At 43.8% G+C, this 22565-nt stretch overlaps 1 long non-coding RNA gene across 1 annotated transcript; it reads left to right on the top strand.

Moving 5' to 3' along the window:
* Window positions 1–15655: 15655 nt before the first annotated feature.
* LOC106993295 (uncharacterized) lies at window positions 15656–18991 on the top strand. The gene is made up of 3 exons (XR_001439500.3): window positions 15656–15791; window positions 17127–17258; window positions 18835–18991. It is a non-coding gene; the product is annotated as an uncharacterized LOC106993295 (long non-coding RNA).
* Window positions 18992–22565: the final 3574 nt, after the last annotated feature.

Genomic DNA, 22565 nt, shown 5'->3' with positions numbered 1-22565 from the left:
CACAACAAATGCTTTGTCATCTGGGCCCGCTTCTCTGCTGAAATTCTCTCCTTAGAGTTCCAGTCCCAATCTGATGACTTATGGTGGGCAAAGCATTTAACCTCTCTGTGTTTCAATTTACTTATCTATAAAATAGGGGAGGTGAGCTAGATATCTTCTAGAGTTGCTTCTATTCCAGGGTTTGATGACCCCTTGGAAGCATGATGCTTTATCAAGCGATACACAAGAAGATATATTAGGTACTTCCATGTATCAAGCACTAGCTAGGTGCTGTGTAAATGGAAAATTGCTATTTTCTTTCACCTTTCTGACAAGAACCCAGCCTCTCCGGTCATCACTTTGCTTAAAACCCTCCAGTGACTTTTTGTCATATTTTGGAAAAAATCCAGGCTCAGTGGCAACCTACCTCAGTGCTCTCACCTCATTCTCTTCTCTCATTTTTCATTTAATATACTCCAGATGGCCAGTCTTCTTTCTGATCCTGGAATGTGCTGAACCCCTGCACCCCAGAACTTCTGCAAGTGTTCATTGTCCTACCTGAGATGCTCATCTCCCAGGTAACCCATGACAGACCTCTTACCATTCGGGTCCCCAAGGTGCCTTGCTTGACATCTGCCCCACTTTCAGCCAACTTGCTGTGTCTCAAAGGTTGGCAAATTGTTGGCTGTGGGTCAAATCTATTCTCATTTATTTACACATTTTCTCTGGCTACTTTTGGGCTACAACAGCAGAGTTGAGTTCCATGTATGAGTAGCAAGAGAAATGGATGGCCCACAAAGCTGAAAATATTTACCATCTGGCCTTTACAGGGAAAGTTTAAGAATCCCTGCCTATCCCATAGCATCTTTTATTCACATTGCTTATCAGTATCAGAATTGCTAACTCAATCTGCTTCTTTCTGTCTTCTTTTTCTCCCCCACTAGGATGTAAGTGCCTGCAAGTTGAAGAACTCATCTATCTTGATCCCGGTGCTTTTGTTAGTTCTTAGCACAGCGCCTGACACAGAGCCAATCATAACGGTAAGCTGGATGGATTTAGGTCTGTTTCCTTTTGCTCTGTTGAAGCAATAACAAAATTCAGTGCAAATCGTAAAATAAACTCCACCACCTCCACAGTTCTTTCTACACCCCCGTGACCAACTGTCAAGCTTCTCTCTGTTCCCACCTTCATCTTGTTGTGTCCTTTTCTGATTCTGCTCTGACACCCCCAGATACCAGTGTCTTCTTGCCCTATCACTCTTTATACTTTTCTAATCTGCTCTTGACCCTCCATGACACCAGCAGCCCTCCAGGGAAGAGCTCATGGCTAGAAAACCAACCAAAGGCCAACAGTGCATTCCTCTAGGGTATTTCTGGGTAGGACTTGAAAGTCTGGTGGACTCAAACTCAGACACATGTTTGAGGGAGCTTCATACCTTCCTAAGTGAGCCTTTCTACTTGGGACCACTTGAAAAATGAATTTGGGCTCTCAGAGAATAGAACTCCAGGGCCAGGAGAAGTTTGAATCTAAGAAGCTCTGGCTATCAGATATGGGGGAGCTCCTAGGAATCATCTAGCACCTCTCAAACCTCCCCACCAAAACTAGCCTAGTAGCCGATAACAGTGACACATTTCCCCAGGAGGGAATGAGGTTGATACTTAAACTACACCACTCTAACTTCATGTTATTTTAATAATCCATTAGAACATTGTATTCTATCTCATAATATATTTTTAAAGAAATAATGAACCTTTTCCATTAAAATGTGTGGCTATGGCAACTACACATCTGCAATCTTTGAGCAAAAATCACAATCTACCTCTATCCTTAGCACACTCTTGCCTAGGCCCATATACCCACTGGTACTAAGACAGCTTGGAAAGCAGGAAATCTTATCCAGTGTATCCTTTAACAAATGAGGATACTGAAGGCCCAACAGAGACGGCAATATAAATGGAGCACCTTCCCTTTAGGAGAACTCCATTCCTACTTATTGGTAGGATAAACTAGTCTGTGGTGGGATTCGAAGTGTATTCAACAGTCTCTGTCTGCCCTCCAGACACACCTGCCACCCTACCCACCTGCTCTGTGACCCTGCAGGCTGATATCTGTGTACTGCATAGCCAGCCTTCCTTGCCCTCTGACTTCTGGTTGGGTTTGACCAATGGCAAGCAAGGGAGGGAATTGGAAGGCAGGATGGGAGTGTGGTCAGGGTATTTGTTCCCCCAGCTCCCTCCCTGCCAGGCCTCATGTTGGCAATGGCTGTGCTCTTCTACCAAAGCAGGCTGACCCCACAGCTAGAGATCTACTAGGTTCTGGGAACCACTCCATGCTCTCATTCTCCTCAGACCCAGGAGTGTAGTGGCTTCCTCATTTGTCATCCCCAGAGTTCTTTACTATCCCAGCCATACATTTGTAACTAATGCCATTGTTAGACTTTCCTAATCTCTTTTATCAAGGAATCATTTGTTTCCTGCCAGGACACTTATAGTAAATGGCACTGGAAGAAGCCCAAAGAAACATCCCTCAAAATGGGATTCTGAGATTGGGTTGCTCACACATTCATTAAGCACACATTAGCACACTCTATTTTGTGGCATGGGGAGGGGCATTTGTTATTGTCATTTGCAGTGACCTTACGATTACTTAAAACATCACCTGCTATGGCCTGGGATGGTGTGGAATATGCATGAAGGGCATTATGTTTTGAGATCAGGAGCCATGGGTTTTTAGTCAGTCTGGTGACAATGATGATTGCAAAAATTATGGTGTGAGCTGGTTGCCTCTGAAAACCCTACAGAATATTCATAGAGAAAAGAACAAATGAAAAGCTTCTAATATCCAACTGAGACTACAAATAGAAAATCAGAAAGCCTCTTTGGTCTGAATGATGCAAGTAACCTGGATAAGCAGATGGCCCAGACTCCCGTGACACTTACTCCTTCTCCTTGAAAGCATGTCTATGGCTCATGAGAAGTTTCTGATGGCAATGACAGACCAGTTTATACAGGGGTCTACAAGGTGTTCTGGAACCAACCAGAAGTACTGGCCACTACCTACAGACCTACTCAGGGGTGGCCCTAAAAAATAGTGATGATGGTGAATCTTCCAGGTGGGTAGAACTTTCAGAAGTTCAAGGACATGGAAAGAACAGAACTGGAAGATTGGTGACAAGGAGGTCTGGGGAGAAGTCTGTATATGGATACCCGGGAATAGACACTAAGTGTAAAGATATCTGCGTTCCATGTACATACCTACCTACTGAGGACATTTACTGCAGATGATGCGCCAAGTAATTAGATGGACAAGATGATCTGTCTAAGAGATGTCAGTCTCTCTTTTGGATAACTGTGTGCATACTCCATGTGCAAAGTGCTCATGCCAGCAAAGATGGATGATATTTATGCACGTAGATAACAAAAAGACACATCCTTAACAAGGCTTATCAGGCTATCCTCATTGCCAAGACCGCTCTGCCACAAAAAAAGAAGCCAGTATAAGCCTCTAATGTGGCACCATTCCCCAAGGGATCAGCTAACTACCTGGTGGCAAGATGATTTCATTGGATCCCTCCTGTTACGGAGAAGGCAAGGTTTTTGTCTTCATAAGAAAATATATCTACTTCACTTGCAGAATTTGCTTTCCTTACCCACAATACTTCTAACAGCACTATCTTTTGGGGGCTGTATTGAGAGATTTATCTATTGCCATAGTATTCCACACAACATTGGTGCCAAGCAAGGAGCTCATTTTATAACAACAACAAAAGTATAGCATGGGGCCCATGACTGCGGAATTCCCTGGTGTTTCCATTGATCCTCTCATCTATAAGGAGCTGACTTTATGTATTAGTTGTTTATTATTGCATAACAAATTACCCCAAACTTAGCATCTTAAAACAACAAACATCATCTTCCAGTTTCTGTAGGTCAGGCATCTGACCTCTAACTTGGGGTCTCTCGCAGGCTGCAAACATTGGCCAGGGCTGTAGTGATCTCAATACTTGACTAAGGGAGTGGGCACTCCCAAACTCACTCATGTGACTGTTGGCAGGGCTCAGGTCCTCGCTGGCTGCCGGCTGTAGATATCAGTGTGTTGCCATGTAGACCTCCCTACAGAGCAACACACACCAGAGCAGCTGGATTCTATCAGAGCAAGCAAGCAGGAGAGTCAGAGAGAGCAGAAAGTCAGAAGCCGGAGTCTTTTTGTAACTTAATCTCTGAAAGTGACATCTCTTCATTTTCTCTATATTCTATTCATTAGAAGTAAGTCACTAGGTCCAGCCCACATTCAAGGAGATGTAAATACACAAGGGCAAGGACACCTAAAAGAAAGGATCATTGGGAGCCCCTTTAGAGGCTGCCTATCACCCTGGAAATAAGAGCACAATAGCATGCCAAAGCCTCAGCTATGCTTCTGACAGGCAACACCCTGTGAGGGTTGGGTGCTACCCTACAGTATGCAGTATATGGCTAACAGCCAGCATGTGGTACTATCTCCTCTATCCAGAGAATGCACATGTCTGGAAAACCAGGGGTAGAGGTAAAAGTGTCCCCTCTCCCCATTTTAAGAAATAATCTACTTTAAAAATGTTACCTCTCTCTCCTGTGTCCTTTGGTTCAATGGGTTTAGAGGACCTAATGCCCAAGGATAGAAAGCTTCCTCTAGAGACCACAGCCATGGTTCTAACAAATTACAAGTTAGGCCTGCTTCTGGCCATGATGAGCATCTATCCTTAAACCAATGGAGAAGAGAGTCACTATATTACCAAGGAAGAATTTGGGTGCTGCTGCACAATGGAAGCAAGAAGGACTACGTTACAAATTTGGAAGATTTCAAACATAAAAAACCAGGGATGCCTTCTGGTAGTGTTGCCTCATGATCCTGATCATTTGGAAAACTATAGTTTCAAAATTAAGAGAGTACTACCGAGGACTCATATCCTGTGGCCATGAAGGTTTGGGTCACAACAGGTAAATGACCGAATTCAACCAGGGTGCTGGCAGAAGGTATAGAGAGCATAGAATGGGTCATAGAAGAAGTATGGTTATAACCTTAATCCCAATGACTAGGCACAGAAACAGGGTCTGTAGAAGCTATATTTTATGTTAATTATATCTTTGCCTATGTTTCCTCCCACTACCTTCTAAAAGAACGCAGGTAGTGACTAAAGTTTCAGATTGCAGGTGACAATGTGACTGAACTCACCCTGACATGATACAGTAGTTGAGGGACTTTATGGAGGCCAAAAGGCAAAAGAGATGGGCTAGGATGAAGAGTTACTATCTGCTCTTCCCAGTCTACTCTCTGCCCTTCTCTGTCTTTCTCTGGGCCCTGGGAGACTGGTCTCTACAGAGCACATCAATGAGATGTTTTCACTTCTGGTTTCTGAGAGGAACTGGCAGGATATCAGAGGGTGGAAGGAGATAGATAGGGTTATTTATCACTCATGTTTCCTCCATGTTTGGCTGCAGATTGTCAGTGATTGGGCTGCTCTGCCAAAAGTTGATTTTCTATGTCTTAGTTTGGGTTCTTTTGAAAACAGTGCAACTTGAGTGTTGGGGGTTGACTCAGGAGGCAGAAATAAGAAAGAAAAGCCAATGGAGTGTTTAAAAATTATCTGGTAATTGTTGTGGGCAATTGGGGTGCAATCACTCTGGGGACCCCCTGAGGAACTATGATCGTGTGCCTCAGAATGATTTCCACAGAGGCTGATGGGCTCTGGGCATTTATCCATGGACTTTCACCCACTATCTATTGAGTTTGCGCCTGGAGACATATATTCCATGAAATTTCTCCATTGTACCTATGCTGGCTAAGTGGCCTTCTGAAACTTTGGAAAAAGCACCAAGGAACACAATTGAGAAAGACCTTGAATAATCCATCCTTGCCTTTGAGGAGGGACTCAGGTAAAGTGTGTGGAACTGTCCACCCTGTGTTGCCAAAGTCAGGCAGATTGAGGGTATATGTTGTGGTACATCACCAGCACCTTCTTGCCCTCTGACAGACGCAGGACTCCTGGGTTTGCTTCTTCTCTTTGCTGTTTCAGATGTAATCATAACACATCCTGTCCTTACTAGTCCCAGGGTATTTCATTATCTCTTTTTTGTTTCCTCTAAGGAGGTCTATGCCTTTGTAATAGCTCCTCCTAACTCTCTCTTCAATCATCCTTTGGATCTGTTTTGTGCTAAAACTCTGATAGATAAGATTCGTGAATTTTCAAAAGTGAACATATAATGAACTAAACTCCAGATAAGTAGTCTGGACAAGGTCTACTGTTTCTACCCACCATCCACATACTAGTTTCTTATTAAAATGTTCAAAGCCACAGAATCAATTTTTTTGGACTCCTCAAGATGCAGATACTTTGAGAAAGTACTTTTCATGCCAAGGAAATACTGGCTACTTTGGGGCTAACATGCAGATTTATTATTTTTTTAAAATGTCTGTAATATGGTTTGGCTGTGTCACCATCCAAATCTCATCTTAAATTGTAATCCTCATAATTCCCATGTGTCAAGGGAGGCATCTGGTAGGAGGTGATTGGACCACGGAGGTGGTTTCCCCCATGCTGCTCTCATGATAGTGAGTGAGTTCTCATGAAGTCTGATGGTTTCATAAGAGGCTTTTCCCCCTTTGTTTGGCACTTCTCCTTGCTGCTGCCATGTGAAGAAGGACATGTTTGCTTTCCCTTCTGCCATGATTGTAAGTTTCCTGAGGCCTCCCCAGTGTTGTTGAACTGTGAGTCAATTAAAACTTTTTCCTTTATAAATTACCCAGTCTTGGATATGCCTTTATTAGCAGTGTAAGGACAGACTAGTAAAGTAAATTGGTTCTGGGTAGTGGGGTGCTGCTGTGAAGGTATTCAAAAACTTGGAAGTGACTTTGGAACTGGGTAACAGGCAGAAGTTGGAACAGTTCAGAGGGCCCAGAAGATGAAAGGAAAATATGGGAAAGTTTGGAACTTCTAGAGACTTGGAGGGCTCATAAGACAGGAAGATGTGAGAAAGTTTGGAACTTCCTAGATACTTGTTGAATGGCTTTGACCAAAATGCTGATAGTGATATAGGCAATAAAGTCCAGGCTGAGTTGGTCTTAGATAGAGATGAGGAACTTATTGGGCACTGGAGTAAAGGCCACACTTGCTATGCAGAGAGACTGACAGCATTTTGCTCCTCCCCTAGAGATCTGTAGAAATTTGAACTTGAGAAAGATGATTTGGGGTATCTGGCAGAAGAAATTTCTAAGCAGCAAAGCATTCAAGAGGAAGCAGAGCATGAAAGTTTGGAAACTTCGCAGCCTGATGGGATGCAATAGAAAAGAAAATCCCATTTTCTGGGGAGAAATTCAAGCTGGTTGCAGAAATTTGCATAAGTAATAAGGAGCCAAATGTTAATCACTAAGACAATGGGGAAAATACCTCCAGGGCATGTCAGAGACATTCACAGCCACCCACCCATCACAGGCCTGGAGGCCTGGGAGGTAAAATAGTCTTGTGCATCAGGATCAGGGCGCCTGCTCTATGTAGCCCCAGGACATGGGACCCTGTGTCTCAGTTGCTTCAACTCCAGCTATGCCTAAAAGAAGCCAACTGACAGCTCAGGCCATTCCTTCAAAGGGTGCAAGCTTCAAGCCTTGGTGGCTTATACATGGTATTGGGCCTGTAGGTACACGGAAGTCAAGAATTGAGGTTTGGGTGCCTGTGCCTAGATTTCAGAGGACGTATGGAAATGCCTCTATTTACAGAAGAGGGAGAGGATTCCAGATACCTGTTAATGTGGACAGTAGAACTCCCTTCACTAAAGGACAAAAGTAAAGAAAGATTACATGGTGCCATGTTCGTACAAGGTGCTCAATAAATATTTGCTTCCACATGTCAACTGAAACCCAATATTAGCTATATCTGCTGGAATCAGAACTCAAAGTGTTCTTTCATTTACCAATTCAAGAAAAGCACAGAGCATCTAATGTTTTCCAGAAATTGTGGTGCTCTGGGGCATGCAACAGCAATCACGCAGAATGTGTAGTCCCCCATGGGCTGAGCTTGCAGTGTGTGGGGAGTACATGCAAGTAACTGGCTCTTAAAATGCTGTGTGGTAAGTCCTTTGATGTAGGGACAGAGGTGAGAAAGGCACTGACCCAATCTTTGGAAGAAAGGATATATTGCTTATAATTGTGCTTGTCTGTAATAGTAAATTCTACTCATCTCCTACCCTCTGAGTGTCCCCCCACAAAACAGTGACTTTAACAATGAGAGATTATATACTTCCAGAAGGAGGTGGTCCATGCTTATATGGCAGCTCAAAAAACGCCATCAGGGCCTTTACTTGGTCATCCTTAGCAAATGGCGCTTGTCCTCATGGTGGCAAATGGCTCCTAAATTCCAGGGATTAATTCTACATTCCAGGCAGGAAAAAGAGGAAGAACAAATGGCCAAACACTAGGTGAACCTGTCAGAGGTTTTCCAGGATCTCAACCTAATGCTTTATCTCTTTAGCTACACCTGTGTCCCATGGCTGCTCTGGATCCAAGGGTGCTGAGAAATAAAGCTTCTGGCTCTAAACTTCGACAACTCAGACAAAACTGGATTTCTGTTAATCAGGAAGGCAAAATGGCTACTGCAGAAGCAATTATAATTCTTTGCCCCGTGGGTCAGAACAGAAGGAAGAAGTGAGCACTGAGTTCCTAGACACCTTGCTTTTGCCCCCAGGGGTCCCTTTTGCCACTCTGGACCAAGTCTCACTCTGGCCTTGTAGGTGATCACAAGGCTGGAGCAGGGAAGTGGGACTCGATAAGGCCTGAAGCTGACTTCCTCCCACCCCTGCCGTTTCAGGCAGAATCGCCTCCAAACATGCTAGGGAGGCATGCTCTGCGTTGGCACGCAGCAGTGACCCCAACAAAGCAACTCCTGCCTCCAGAGAAGTCACATTTAGTGAAGAAGTCAGATAACACAACCATTCTCAGTTAAGACCTTTCGATAATTTTATATATTATATTCATTCCTCCAAGCCAACAGTAGGGAAAGCAAGTGTCTCATTATACAGATAAGGAAATGGAAGCCCAGAGAGAGTTGAAACTTGTGCAGTTCACACTACTGGTCAAGACTGGAATAGGGTTTGCTTCCCAGTTCAGTGCTTTTCCCTCTCCAGAACCGTTTTCTGCTCCCCAACCCCTACCCCAAGCCTCAGTCTGGTGAGAGAGAGAACTGGAAGAGAAGGTGCTGTGGTTCCAGGCATTAGAGCAACTGAACATGTTCTGAACCAGAAGGCCTGATTAGGAGCCACTGCTCTGTTTTCATCGTATTCTTGCAAGAGGAAGTGGTGGTGGTTTTCCCCGCAATCAGGAAGGAATTCCATCGTACATCTGCTAGCACAGCACCTCCCTGAAATCATCTCTCTTCTCCTAGTCAGGCCTAGCTGGCTCCTTTCCCTCTGCAGCAGGATTGGAAGGGTTGACCTTATTATGGTCCCTTCTGGCTCTTGATTCCTGTGGGGCCTTCTTGACTGCCAGTAGCACATTGGCTTGGTTCAGGGTGGAGTTGCTCTGAACTACCTTAGGAGGGAGAGGCCTTGTCCCCGGCACTTTCCCTTTCCCTTCATTCCCTCCCAGCTGTGGCATTCACAGAGTTTCCCTCCTCCAGCGCAGTCCTGGGCAGCAATGACCTTCATGTTAGATGCCAAAAGGAGCATTCATCCTTCCCCCATGGGCTGGCACTGGGGCACTAAACTTGGGCACCAAGGTGGGGCCTCGTGGAGGCTCACGGAGGGGGCTGTGTGAACGGGGTGTGCTGTGTCATGTCTTTCCACCACTGTTCCTGCTCCTGCCTGCCTCCGAGGCCTGCATATGACTCAGGAGTCAGTTCAAGTTTATCTCCCTTGGCAGATCTTCCCTGCTCCCTGCCCACTCCACCACCACATCCTCTCCAGAGCTGGAAGATCCCTTCCCACATCCCACAGGTCTGAGAGCACTTAACCCCTGGTTCCAGTGGACACATCTGTTTCTGTCTTTCACCTCCCTCCTTTTGACTGTGAGATCCTTGCATTCTCACAGTGCCTTGGCACTTAGTAAACCCTCAGTACATATTGGGTGAATCCAGGATGTGCCCTGGTGCAGAACATTACAGGAACATGTAGAGAAAGCGTTTATCACATTCCTGAAGTAGCTTAAGGTGAGGTACTTGTAGAGAGGGAGGGAAATCCTAGTAGCACATTTTTGTTGAGGATTTGACAGTTGCCAGGCACTAGTATGGCTTTTTGCATACTTTGTGTATTTGCTCACTGAGTCTTCACAACAACCCTACAAGGTAGGCGCTGTCTCCACTTTGCCCATGAGAAAACAGAGGCTAAGAAAGATTAAGTAACTTGCTCAAGATCCCACAGTAGGACAAGATAGAGGGATTTTGACCTCACACTCAAGCTCTTAACCCTGTGCCATGCATGTTGTGTCCTTAGTACCACCTCCCCACCCTCCCAGCCACATAGGAACCCATATTATAGGCTAGACATTCTCAAGTGGATCAATTAGATGAAAAAGCAAGACAGGGCCTGCCCCAACAATTAATGCTCAATTATTGCCCAAATGCTAATGTACAGAAATGATGAGGACTGGACTGAAGGGAAAGCCAGAAAGGACTTCCACAGAAAGGTGTGCCTCATCCAGCTTAAGAGACATGGAGGAGCAGGACCAGCAGGTGATGGGGGCTGGGGACAGGGTGGGGTGAGCAACCCGTTTCAGGTTTCTTCCAAGAAGACGTTTGCAGGGGACTGGCTGAACTTAGCCACAGTTTCAGGAATGCATAGAAATGAAACCACTAGAAGCATTTGGCTTCAGTTAAACTTGGGGCCAAGCAGAGCCAAGACCAGCACACATGGCTGAGGAGCATGGGCTGTCCGATGGCCATCTCGCCAAGATGAGGTGGGAGCAGTGACTGGGAGGAGACCCAAAGCCAAGGTGGGAAGGTATCACCAGCTTCCTGACCACATGGGAAGAAAGGTGGCTCCTGTTTATCCATCAAATATTTGACTAAGAACAGGTCTTAGTAAGACACTGCTTTGGCTTTGGGAGGAGGGCAGGTTGGTTTGTTTGTTTTTCTCTTACCCCTGGAGAGAAGAAATAGAACCCATGTGAGCAGAGCTTGCTGCAAAAATGTCACCTCTCCATTCAGATGCTGTCGCACTGTCGGAAATGCCACCATTAGTAAGGGATTTAAAAACTTGAACCTTCTTCTTCATTCAAGATGAAAAGAGTTTGCATAACTATAGACCTTGACAGGTGACTAAAAAGTGTTCAGGCTCCTGAAAAACATATGAGAATCCTCAAAACATGAAAAATAGAATGGCTATATGATTCAGCACCCCACCACTGGGTATATATCAAAAAATATGAAATCGGTCAGAACTATCTGCACTCCCATGTTTACTGCAGGAGTATTCTCAACAGCCAAGGTTCGGAATCAACCTGAGTATCCATGGAGACTCATGGATGGGTTTTTAAAATACGGTACATATACATCATGAAATATACATCAGCCTTAAAAAAAAAAGGAAATCTTGTCATTTGAAACAGCATGGATGAACCTGGATGACATTATATTAAGTGAAATAAACCAGGCTACAGAAAGACAAATGCCATATGACCTCACTCACGTCTAATGTAAGAAAAGTGTTGAACTCATAGAAACAGGAAGCGAAATGGGGTTACCAGAGACTAGGGACTGGGAGGATTGGGGAAATATTGGTCTAAGGACATGAAGTTTCAGTGAGACAGCAAGAATAAGTTGAAGAGATCTATTTTACAATACGGTGACTATAGTTAATAGCAATATATTGTATATTTGAAAACTGCTGAAAGAGTAGATTTTAAGTGTTCTCACCACAAAAAGCAAGTGTGTGAGACAAAGCCTATGTTAAATAGCTTGACTTAGACATTCCACAATGTATACAAACACCAGAACATCATGCTATACATCATAAAGTTTACTTGTCAATTAAAAAATAAATTTAAAAAGGATTTCAATTCCTTGTATCTGTTGAATCCTCCAATAGGTCTATGAAGTATGGTGGGCTCTAGAATGTAGTTGTTTAAGCACCCAAGTGATGAAGCCAGACTGAGTTTGAATCCCATCTCTGAGTAGCTATGAAACCCGGGGCCACCCACATAACCTCCCTGTGCCTTAGTTTTCTTTGCCCATAAGTGGGGTGATGATAGTACTTACCTCGGAGGGCTGCTATGATTAAATAAACTGCTGATATAAGTGATTGGAACAATGTCTAGCATGCAGCAAGTGATATGTAAACATTAGCAATTATCATTATCCTATTTTATAGGTGTGGGAAACTGAGGCTCAGAGAGGTGAAGTGACTTACTCCAGGTCACACCACCAGTTGATGGCAGAATGAAGATTTAACCTCTGCCATTTGGTCTTCCAACTTGAAGCCTGACGATCACAATGAGGAAAGCTCTCCCTCTTCTTCTACCCTCTCAAAGCAGTGATAATCATTGTGAAGACCCTTTCTTTTAAATATGACAAAAAAATTGCCTGGCAGAGAGGACTTAAAAAGCAGGTGATGAAGCCCCAAGGAGAAGGGAGAGCAATGCTTATTAACATTCGGCTATCTGCTGGACTATTAGATGATGAGTTGGAAAACCTTTTTCTGTAAATGGCCAAACAGTAAATATTTTAGTCTTTGTGGGCCACCTGGTCTCTGTCAAAACCACTCAATTCTGCCATTGTAGTTCACAAACAACCATGAGCAATATGTAAATCAATGGGCATGGCTATGTCCCAGTAACTCTTTATTATGGATACTGAATTAGGTAGAATTCTATTTCATGTATGGTGAAATATTTCTCTTTTGATTCTTTCCAGCCATTTAAAAATGAAACAGCAATTCTGTGCTTGAGGGGCGTACAAAAGCAAGCAGCAAGACAGATACCAGGGGGCTGTGGTTGGCTGACCCCTGATGCAGAGGCTGAGATTAACTTACTCCTGCCAGCACTGCTGAGACTCATTTTGTGCATGAGTAAACTGAGGCTCAGGGGCTTCCATCACCAGCTTACAAGGCAGACTAGTGAGGAGCAGAGCTAGGATTCAGTTCCTCTTTCCATCTCCTCTGTGATGCCCTTGGACCTAGTTGTTCCTTCTGCGTTTGTCACCACTGTGTGAAGAGGTTGCAAGACCCTTTGTTATAGGACAGGGGAAACTGTCCTAATGGACATGCCTCTTCAATGTGTGATGATGGCATTTGCCATACTCAAGCCTTTTAAGGAAACAACGTCAATCAGTTGATGTTCAGGACATGTCGCTTCAGGAAATAGCAGATCCCAGCCACAGCATGGGGAAGGTGCCTAGTACTCATTTGGTATGTGGCGTAGGGCAATGGTTCTGTCATTGCCCCAGCTCTGTGGTACTGGTGAAAAGACTCTTGATTCTCTGGCTTGTGGTCAGCAAGAAGAAGGTTGAGAGGTTCCCACATGACAGATCACCTTCATGAGATAACACAGAAAGGTGCATTGGTCTCAAGGGCTTTGGATCATAATGGACAAGCAGCAGCAAAATGAGAAAGGTGCATGTCTGAAAGATAAAACTGGGCTAGGATGTTTCCTGAAGGGTGTAGCCTGGGACTGGGAGATTTTCCGAGAGCGGACTAGGCTTTATCTCCCTCTTCCTCACATCCCGCATCTCAGACCTCAGACTTGGCCTCTTTCCCCACCTGCCAGACACACTCTCAGCTGAGCCAGCTGTGAGACTGGGGTCCAGCATCCAGCCTTTCCTCCCTGGTGCACATTGAAGACCCAGGAGTGCCTGCGCTGAAGCTGCTGTTCCCAGACTGCAGCAAAACCACAGCTGTGGCTGCCTGCAGGTCTGAGCTTGTTTAGGCTTCACCGGAAAGAAAAATGCCCCCGCCTTGTGCAATGGGTGCAGTCTGTCCTGGGAGCTGTGGCAAACCAAGCCTGTCTGAGTGAGGGCGACTGGGGACCCTGACACTTGCCTACTTACTTTATATCCTTTTAAAATTGTTGTTTCAGAAATAAACACTCTCGAAGTAGAAAATTTAGAAAATATGCATGACAAAAGAAAAAATGAAGATGACCCATAATCCTGCTTCCTAAAAGTAACTGTTTTTCTTCTCTTTCCAGTCTTTTTTTCTATGCATGTGTGCTCCCTATGCAAATGGAATCATAGGATAAATGCTGCTTGGGGAATTTGTTTCTTTTTTATTTAACACTGTAGAGTGAACATCTTTCCATGCCAAAGCATACTTTTCTTTGCCGTTATTTTTGCCTATCATCTGTTTTTGGCAAGTCCTCTTCCAAAGGTGTGTGGAACTTGGAGAGGATTTCTGTGTATTGGGGTCCTAGGCTCCAACTGGATCACCAGATCCAGTCCTTTTTAGGATCACCGGATCCAGCCCTTTTTAGGTAAGAGTGCGGGGGCAGCTCTGTGGCTTTGAGTAATAAAAAAAAGCCCTAGGCTCATTGTTTGCGCAAGAGTTCCTGCCCCAGCCCTGCTCTGACTCTTGGTGCCATCTTAGACTTGTCACTTCATCCCTCTGGGCCTCAGTTTCTTTACCTATAAAATGGGATGGTTGGATTGAGGGCTTTGCCAGCTCTAATGTCCATGACTAAGCACTTGTATACTGAGGAAGATTCCAGAAGCCTCTGGGAGCATTGGCTGCTGGGAGGAAGTTGTCTCTTCCCAGTCAGTAAGCTGGCATCCAGCTCAAGGCTAACCAAGGAGATAGGGGTCTTGGCCTGGATGATCTGAAACCTCTCTGGGGTAGCCAGCACCCTATGCTGTGATCCCCAGGGCTTCACAAATCACTGGGTTCTCCCCACCTTCCTGTTCCCTGCCTCTGGGGAAAGGGAAGCAATTGTCCTGTGCCAGCACCGAGCTCACAACTCCACTGCTTCTTGGTCATGGTATTAACAGTCAGAACCTGCAGCAGCCAATAGCTACCGGTCACTCTCTGAAATGCAAACCAGGTGACTGGGCAGAGAGTACCATCTCAGGCAGTGCCAGGGCCAGTGTCTGGGGGGCTGGGCATGTGGTGGAGCTGGAGCTTCTGGGAGCTGCAAAGGGCTTAGGAAAAGGGCCTTGGGTGGACAGGCTTTCCTCACCTCTGTTTTCCCTTCCTCCTGTGGTCCAGGAACAGCAGCTGGCTTTTCTTAAACTGATGTGAAGAGTCCTGCCAAGAAACTTGGAGGCTGAGGCAGCTGCTGTGTGAAGGTTTTGAGGAATGGGAGCATCACAAAATATAAACAACAGAGTCTTTTTTTTTTGTGGCACTTGGGTTGTTTGTCTTCCATACTCTTTTATAGAAATTACAACAACAACAACAACAAAAACAGCAACAACAATAATAGCAATACAGCTACCATGTAATAAGCTTTTGCTGTCTTCTAGGCAATGAGCCCAATGCTTTACTTTCTTCATCTTATTTGAGATGAGCTGTTGCTGGTATTATCTCTATTTTACAGCTGGGGAAATAAAGGTTCCAAGAGGTTAAGCTGTTTGCCTAAGGCTCCCCAGCAATGAGTTGCTAGGCTACAATTTGGACTCAGAACATCTGTTCTTAAGCTTGGTCTCTTACCCACCTGGCCCTGCTACCTCCTCAAAGTTTCATGCTTCAGTTGGGCAGGAACCTCCCACTGTAGTTTCAGTTTTTACTTATATGCAGAGATTGCCAGAGGCTTAGAAATTCTATCAGTTCCAGGCATCTATGTGCTAGGTCCCATACTCATCAACAGCGTACCCAAAATGTGTAAGCTTTGGTCTTCAAGTGCTGGCAGTTTAACATTTCATTGATGAGGTGAGTGATAACAGATCCTGAGGTCCTAGGGGGCATTTATATTTTTCATGGCATCGTGGAGTATGTGTTTTGAGCTATGCCTTCTGCAGTGTGAATCCCAGCTCTGCCACTTACCTGTGACTCTGGGCAAGTCTCTTATCCTCTCTGTGCCTCAGAATCCTCCTCTCTTAAACAGGGGGAATGCTATACACTTTATAGAGATGACTCTTAAGGATTAAAGAGAAGGTGTGTAAAGGACCGTCACTTAGTAGGTGCTTTATGAATGTTAGCTCTTATTATAAAGACTAAAAGAATGGTATCCTGAGTCAGATGCCTGAGTTTTATTCTAACTTAACTACTTAGCAGTTGGGTGACTTTGGATAGCTCACTTTTGTCACTCTGTGCCTCAGTTAATAGGATTGTTGTAAGGAGTAAATGTGTATCTTCTATGTATATAAGTATACAAATACACACACATACCTCAGAGCAACACATGTTTACTAAGTATCTATTATGTCCCTGGCACATACTAACTGTTCTGGTTTTTATTTTCCATTATTATTATTCCTCTACTATCAGCATAATTTTATATTTATTACCATGCCTATTAGTCATGCATCTGATTTGTGGATTCAAAACCACCTCACTCGCTCCTCTAGATGACCATATTCGTATTCATGGCATTGCACATTTAAGTCATCAAAATTTGTAACTTTGGAATTATTTAAAATTTTCCTTTCCCCCTCCACAATCACCCTGTCAGTACTGTCTGGGACTGTTTCTTCCATCAACACCCTCCTCTCCATTCCCACTGGCAGTCATTTAGAGTTGGTGTAGGTGAGTGTCGCAGCTCCTTCCCTGGGAGCCACTTTTGATGAGAAGAAGCCAGGAAGGGAGGGGGCACGTGGTTCTTCCACATCCACTCTCCTATGGTTGGTCGTTTCTCATCAAGGCATCCAAAGAATTATTCCTTGAACTCAATTCTGTTTACTTCTCTCCTGAAAAACAATCAATACCCCTCCCACACCCACCCCCGGCCCCCCCCACCACCGCCCCACCGCCATGCCTTTTATTTTTCACAAAGATTCTTGAGTCTGGGATTCAAGGCTTTCCACAGTCTGGTACAAGCATTTTACAGGAATCACCATGGATGATGCCTGACCTTGCATTTCGCTCATGTAGTTTGTTTGTACCATTCATGGTAGGTCGCTAGTCAGTGATGGGTTCAGGAATGGGCAGTCCTAAGCTACTTCATGTCCGTGGGATCTGAGGAGAAGTTTGCTTGGGGCTTCTGGGAATGATAAACTATTTTCTTTTTCCCTCTCTGCTTTTCAATGCAAACACCTTTTGCCCCAGGTGCAGCTGACAGCCAGCTTGCAACCACAAGGATGGCCACCATGAAGTCAAAGGAGAACTGAGAGAAGAACCAAGAAACAGACCAGGAACCCTGACTGAACTGCTCTGAAAAGCCGCTGCTTCTGGACTCCAGTGTGTAAAATACATTTCCTTATTGCCTAAGCCTGGTCAAGACATACTTTTGTTACTTGCAGGTTGAAGAATCCCAATGGATACACTCATCTTTCCAGCTTTATCTCCAGCCATACAGGATAACTTGTTTGTCTTGAAATTTCCCCTCAGAGTCCTACCTTGGTGTCTTCTCTCATTCTTGTCTTCACCTGGAATGCTCTGCCCAAATTATATTGTTAAGGTCTTATACACTCTTCAAAGTCCAGATTCAAAGGCACCAACCTATCCTCTCATTCAGAAGGACTCTCTGCCCTCCTGAGTCTCCAAGATGCTTTGTGTACACCTGATAGCACTAAAACGTCCAGCTCTACAGCACACTCATCTGCCTCCTTCACGGGATGGCATATTCCAGGGAGGCTGTTTCTCTTTATCATTTTGAATCCCCTAGCTTGGAACAAAGTGTGCTTAGGAGATATGTGTTGCATTAAGATGTGGAATTCAATACAAATGATAACCAAATGTCAAATGATGGTAACAAAAACAATCAGTGTTAAGTAAGACAGAAAGGGATGGGATCTCTCTGGGCTGGAGCAGTGAAGAAATGATACTTATGTCTTGAAGGTGGGAACTGTGGCTCATGTCTTGTAATCCCAGCACTTCGAGAGGCTGAGGTTGAAGGATTGCTTGAGCCCAGGAGTTTGACACCAGACTGGGCAACACAGCAAGACCCTGCCACTACAAAAAAATTAAAAAATTAGCTAGGTATGGTAGCATGCAACTGTAGTCCCAGCTACTCAGGAGGTTGAGGTGGGAGAGTCACTTGGGGCCAGAAGTCTGAGGCTGTACTCCAGCCTGGGTAACAGAGTGAGACTCTGTCAAAAAGAAAAAAAAAATAAGAAGAAAGAAAGGAAGTAAAGAAGAAATCAGTGCTACTTATGTCTTGGGATGTGCCCCAACTAGCAGGTAGAATTTGGATAGGTTGACTTGGGGGGAATTCCTCCGTGGAGAGGACTAAGCAGATGCAGGGATCTGTTTCTCATTCCTCTACTCATTGTAGTATGTTTGAGGGGTTCTTTGTAATTGTTGGGAAATGTGGTCTCCGTAATAAAATTCTGGTGGGTGGAAGAGGAGAAAAGTTGGTTTCGTCCAAGTGGAAATGAATTCTTCATTTTTTCTATGATTATAAAATGAATAAAACACAAGTGGTAGTTGGGGATGGGCTGGGAGCATCTCAAGATGGTTTTTATAAGCCCAACAAAGTATGACTGTGAGACAGAGGGGATGTTGAACTCATCACCATGTTCCTCCAGGTATCCAGAGATTCCTTCCGTTTCAGGGGCTTATGTGTTCAGGCTGTTATAAAGAGTGTTGTCCATCCATATAAGGTACTATGGTGGACACATTATGTGTTCTTATTATCTCATTTTCTTCATGATCACATGAGAAGACTACAAGTGCTGCCATGTGACTGGGTCTTTGCAGTGGAATATAGGTGGTAATAATGTGCTACTCTACTTCCAAGCCTAGCCCCTAAAATGGCCCATGCAATCTTTCATGGTCTCTCTCTCTCTCTCTCATTGTCTGGTTGAATCTACAGGTTCCAATGGAAGACTCTGAGGAGGACTTAGACAAGGCAAACCCACCAGATGAAGGAAGGCTGAATCCCAGAGTTTCACTGCTTGGAGAAAAACAGCTCAAGAGAGCTGCTTGGCCAAGAACACCTGCATTGAACCTCGTATGAGAAAGAAATAAAATTCTACTACTACATTAACACCTAAAATGTTGAGTCTGTTTGTTAGCTAGCCTACCCCGATTAATACGGATGTCAAAGAGATGGCTTAGCAACATCTGAGGGCATGTGTAAACGCAGTCCTATGAAGATGATCAGCACGTGATAGGTAGGAGGCTTTTACCTGATGCTCATGAGAAGGAGAGGTAATACAGACCCTCAGTACTGGAAAGATTCAGTGTTTGCTCCACTGGCAAGGGATAGTTTGCTTTAAACTTCCTAATGCTGGCTGCAAACAGCACCTGCGGGGCAGAGGCTGGGCAGTCTCTGGACACTGATTTCAGTGCTGTTCATGAGGTCCTGCCTGCTCCTATTATTTGACAGCTCTCCTTTTAAGCCCTGTGGATTTCCTCTTCGATAACACTCCTCTGATTTTCCTCCTTCCTCTACCTTTAATTTTGAAAGATATTGCCAAACCACTATCCACAAAGGAAAGCCCATTTAAAGTGCCATTATATGTTTGTGGGGTGGACATGAATGCCTATTTCCCTACTTACTATCCAGTACTGCATGTTATCAAACTTTTAAAATTTTATTTCATTACAAAGAAATTATTGCGGTAAAAACATGACACAGAATTTACCGTCTTAAGCATTTTAAGAGTACAGTTCAGTAGCGTTACGTGTGTCCACATTGCTGTACAAGCAATCTCCAGAAGTTTTTAATCTTGCAAAACTTCAACTCTATGTCCATTAAACAACAACGCCTCATTTCCTCCTCCCCCATCCCCTGGAAACCACCATTCTACTTTCTGTTCCGATGAATTTGACTACTCTAGATACCTCATGTAAATAGAATCTTGCAGTATTTGTCTTTTTGGATTGACTTATTTCCTTTAGCATATTGTCCTCAAAATTCCTCCATGTTGCAACATGTGTTAGAATTTCCTTCCTTTTTAAGGCTAATATTCCATTGTGTGTGTGTGTATATATTTTGTTTACAACACAAATTTTGTTTATCCATTCATCCATTGATGGGCACTTGCACCTCTTGGCTATTATGAATAGCGCTGTTATGAACATGGATATACAAATATCTTTTTGAGATTCTGTTTTCGTTCCTTTGGGAGATAAATATACTCAGAAATGGAATTTTTAAATCATGTGGTACCTCTATTTTTAATTTTTTGGGAACCTCCCTACTGTTTTCCATAGTGACTATACCATTTCATATTCCCACCAGCAATGCACAGGGTTCCAATTTCCCCACATCCTCGCCAACAGGTATTACTTTCCGCTTTGTTTCAGGGTTTTCTTGACAGTAGACAGCCTAATGGTTGTGAGATGGTATCTCCTTGTGGTTTTAATCATTTTTTCATGTTCACCTAATATGCTTTAAATTTTAATTCACATTTTTTGTTATATATAGAGGTCAGAAGAACCCATCCTAGTAATGAGATGTTTCTGGTTTCCAATCTTATAAGAACTACACCAACTTTGCAAACAACAACTAGTGTCTGGAGTGAGTTATGCCTTGGCAGTAGTAGAGAAACTCATGTTCCTCAGATGCAAGGTTTACACAGCACTTTGTAGTTTATACACATTATCTCACTTGATTATCACAGCAGCCTGACAAGGTGCAGAAGGCAGATGAGGAAATTGAGGTTCAGAGATGAGAAAAGAGAGAAAGAAGGAGACCGGCTCTTTAAAATCATAACCACAGAAGCAAATGCCTAGTGATGCGCAACAGATATTGCTTTCTGCCTGTCCAACATCGGTTCTCCCCTTTTCCTTTCGTCAGGGTCCCAGTTTTGTTAGAGTATCCACCCTATGTATTCATAACTCCCATAATGGTAGTTCTATTTCCTTGCTTAGAGATTGGTTTAGCAGTGGTCAGTACAGTGTGAAAGGGATTTTATGAAAGATTTCTTCATTTTTTTTTTTTTAAACAACTTTAGAAAAAAGGTGGAATTTTCTCCCTTCCTCTGGATGATGTGGTTCCTGGATGGGATGCCAGGAATTGTAGCATCTATCTTAGGACCACAGGGGGAACCAGTCTTAGGATGAAGCCAGGGGCATATGACAGAACAGAGTAATAGAAAGCACCTGGGTCCAATATCACAGAGTTGTCAATAATAACACACTATGTTTTTTTCTTACTTCTTGTGGTGTGAAATAGTACATTTCTTTCCTGATTGAGCCAATCTGAATTGAGATTTTTTAGGGGTGTTTGGCAGCTGAAATAATCCTATTAAATGGTGGATGAAATTATAAAGTGACAAGAAAGTGGTGTGAAAACATGATTCAAGCACGTAAATGTCACATCCCTGCATCCCCATGTTGGGTAGTAGGTCAATACCGTTCCAGAGGTGTAATGAGGAAAGCCAGGAGAGAGGGAAAGGCAGTGGGTCTAACCATGGCTGCCAGAAACCGCCAAAGGTCCAAATGGTGAGAATGAACCTGTTGTCATCATATCCAGCAGGTCAGCACGAGATCAAATATTGGGTCCCAAAAGCAACCTGTTGTACACCGGCCTGATATTCTCATTTTGAGGAACTTTAGCTGCAAACGCTCCTGGTCTCTCTGACCATCCTTTGCTCCCTTCTCCCCACAAAAGGAGGAGGAAATTCTCTCTGTTGGTGAGTTTGGAGATAAACTGGACATTTTCCACCTGGCACCTCCGTTTCCCTCTCAGATATGCCACCCGCAGTGAGGATCCATTCTGGGCTGCTATCCACTCTGTGGCAAGTGAGGAAAGCTAGAAATTTTATGAGGTGTGCTGCAAGTTCATTTCAGGGGACAGGATTAGGGACTCTGCTGTGGCTACATATTTAAGCTGTATTATTTTCTTCAGCTTTTCCTGGTCATAAAGCTCAGATTCTGATCTCCATCTATCTGATTCCTATATAATTCCTTCCATATCTCTTCCTGAGTTCAGAACCAAATAAGAAAAATATTTGGAAGGCATTATTCATTGGACCCTTAGACTCTAACTCAAACCATGAAATCAAAATTGGTTAGTTTTAATAAAACTAAAAATAAAGGTATGAATAACGGTGTGAGGGTAAAACCTCACATCCCATCTACTAGCATACTGCTTTTATGTGGTCTGTTGCTCCAATGTAGCTATATTTTCTGCAGAATGTGAGGGATATTTTCATATCCTGGTGAGAGCTGGGATGTTGTTTCCAAAATTTAAAAAGCTGGGATTCTACAAAGGCCTTTAAAAAACCTTAGAAGGGATGAGAAAAGAACTGAGTTCAGAATAGAGTTTCTGAGCTAGGATGGGTGGGATGAGTGAGTGGCGTAAGTGGCTCTAAAATCATTTGACCTGTTGGGTTATTGCAAATCAGGCTGCGTTTGGCTCTAGGAAACATTCTGGGTTTCAGCCGCATAGTGTTGAGCCAGCTGAAGGTAAAAGAATAGAAATACAGTGTTAGTAGTAGTCAGAGCAGCAGTAGTATTAGCACCAACTAAAGTATGCTGGATATGTGCTATTTTATTTTATCATTTTATTAAGTCCTCACTATGACTCTTTGAATTAAGTATTACATTAGCCTTGCTTTACATTTGAGAAAATTGAGGCTTAGAAAGATTAAG

Source organism: Macaca mulatta, chromosome 14 (assembly GCF_049350105.2).
Source record: "Macaca mulatta isolate MMU2019108-1 chromosome 14, T2T-MMU8v2.0, whole genome shotgun sequence".
NCBI classification, from domain to species: Eukaryota; Metazoa; Chordata; class Mammalia; order Primates; family Cercopithecidae; genus Macaca; species Macaca mulatta.
The sequence above is the reverse complement of the archived record's forward strand: the minus strand, read 5'-3'. Positions and strand labels throughout refer to the sequence as shown.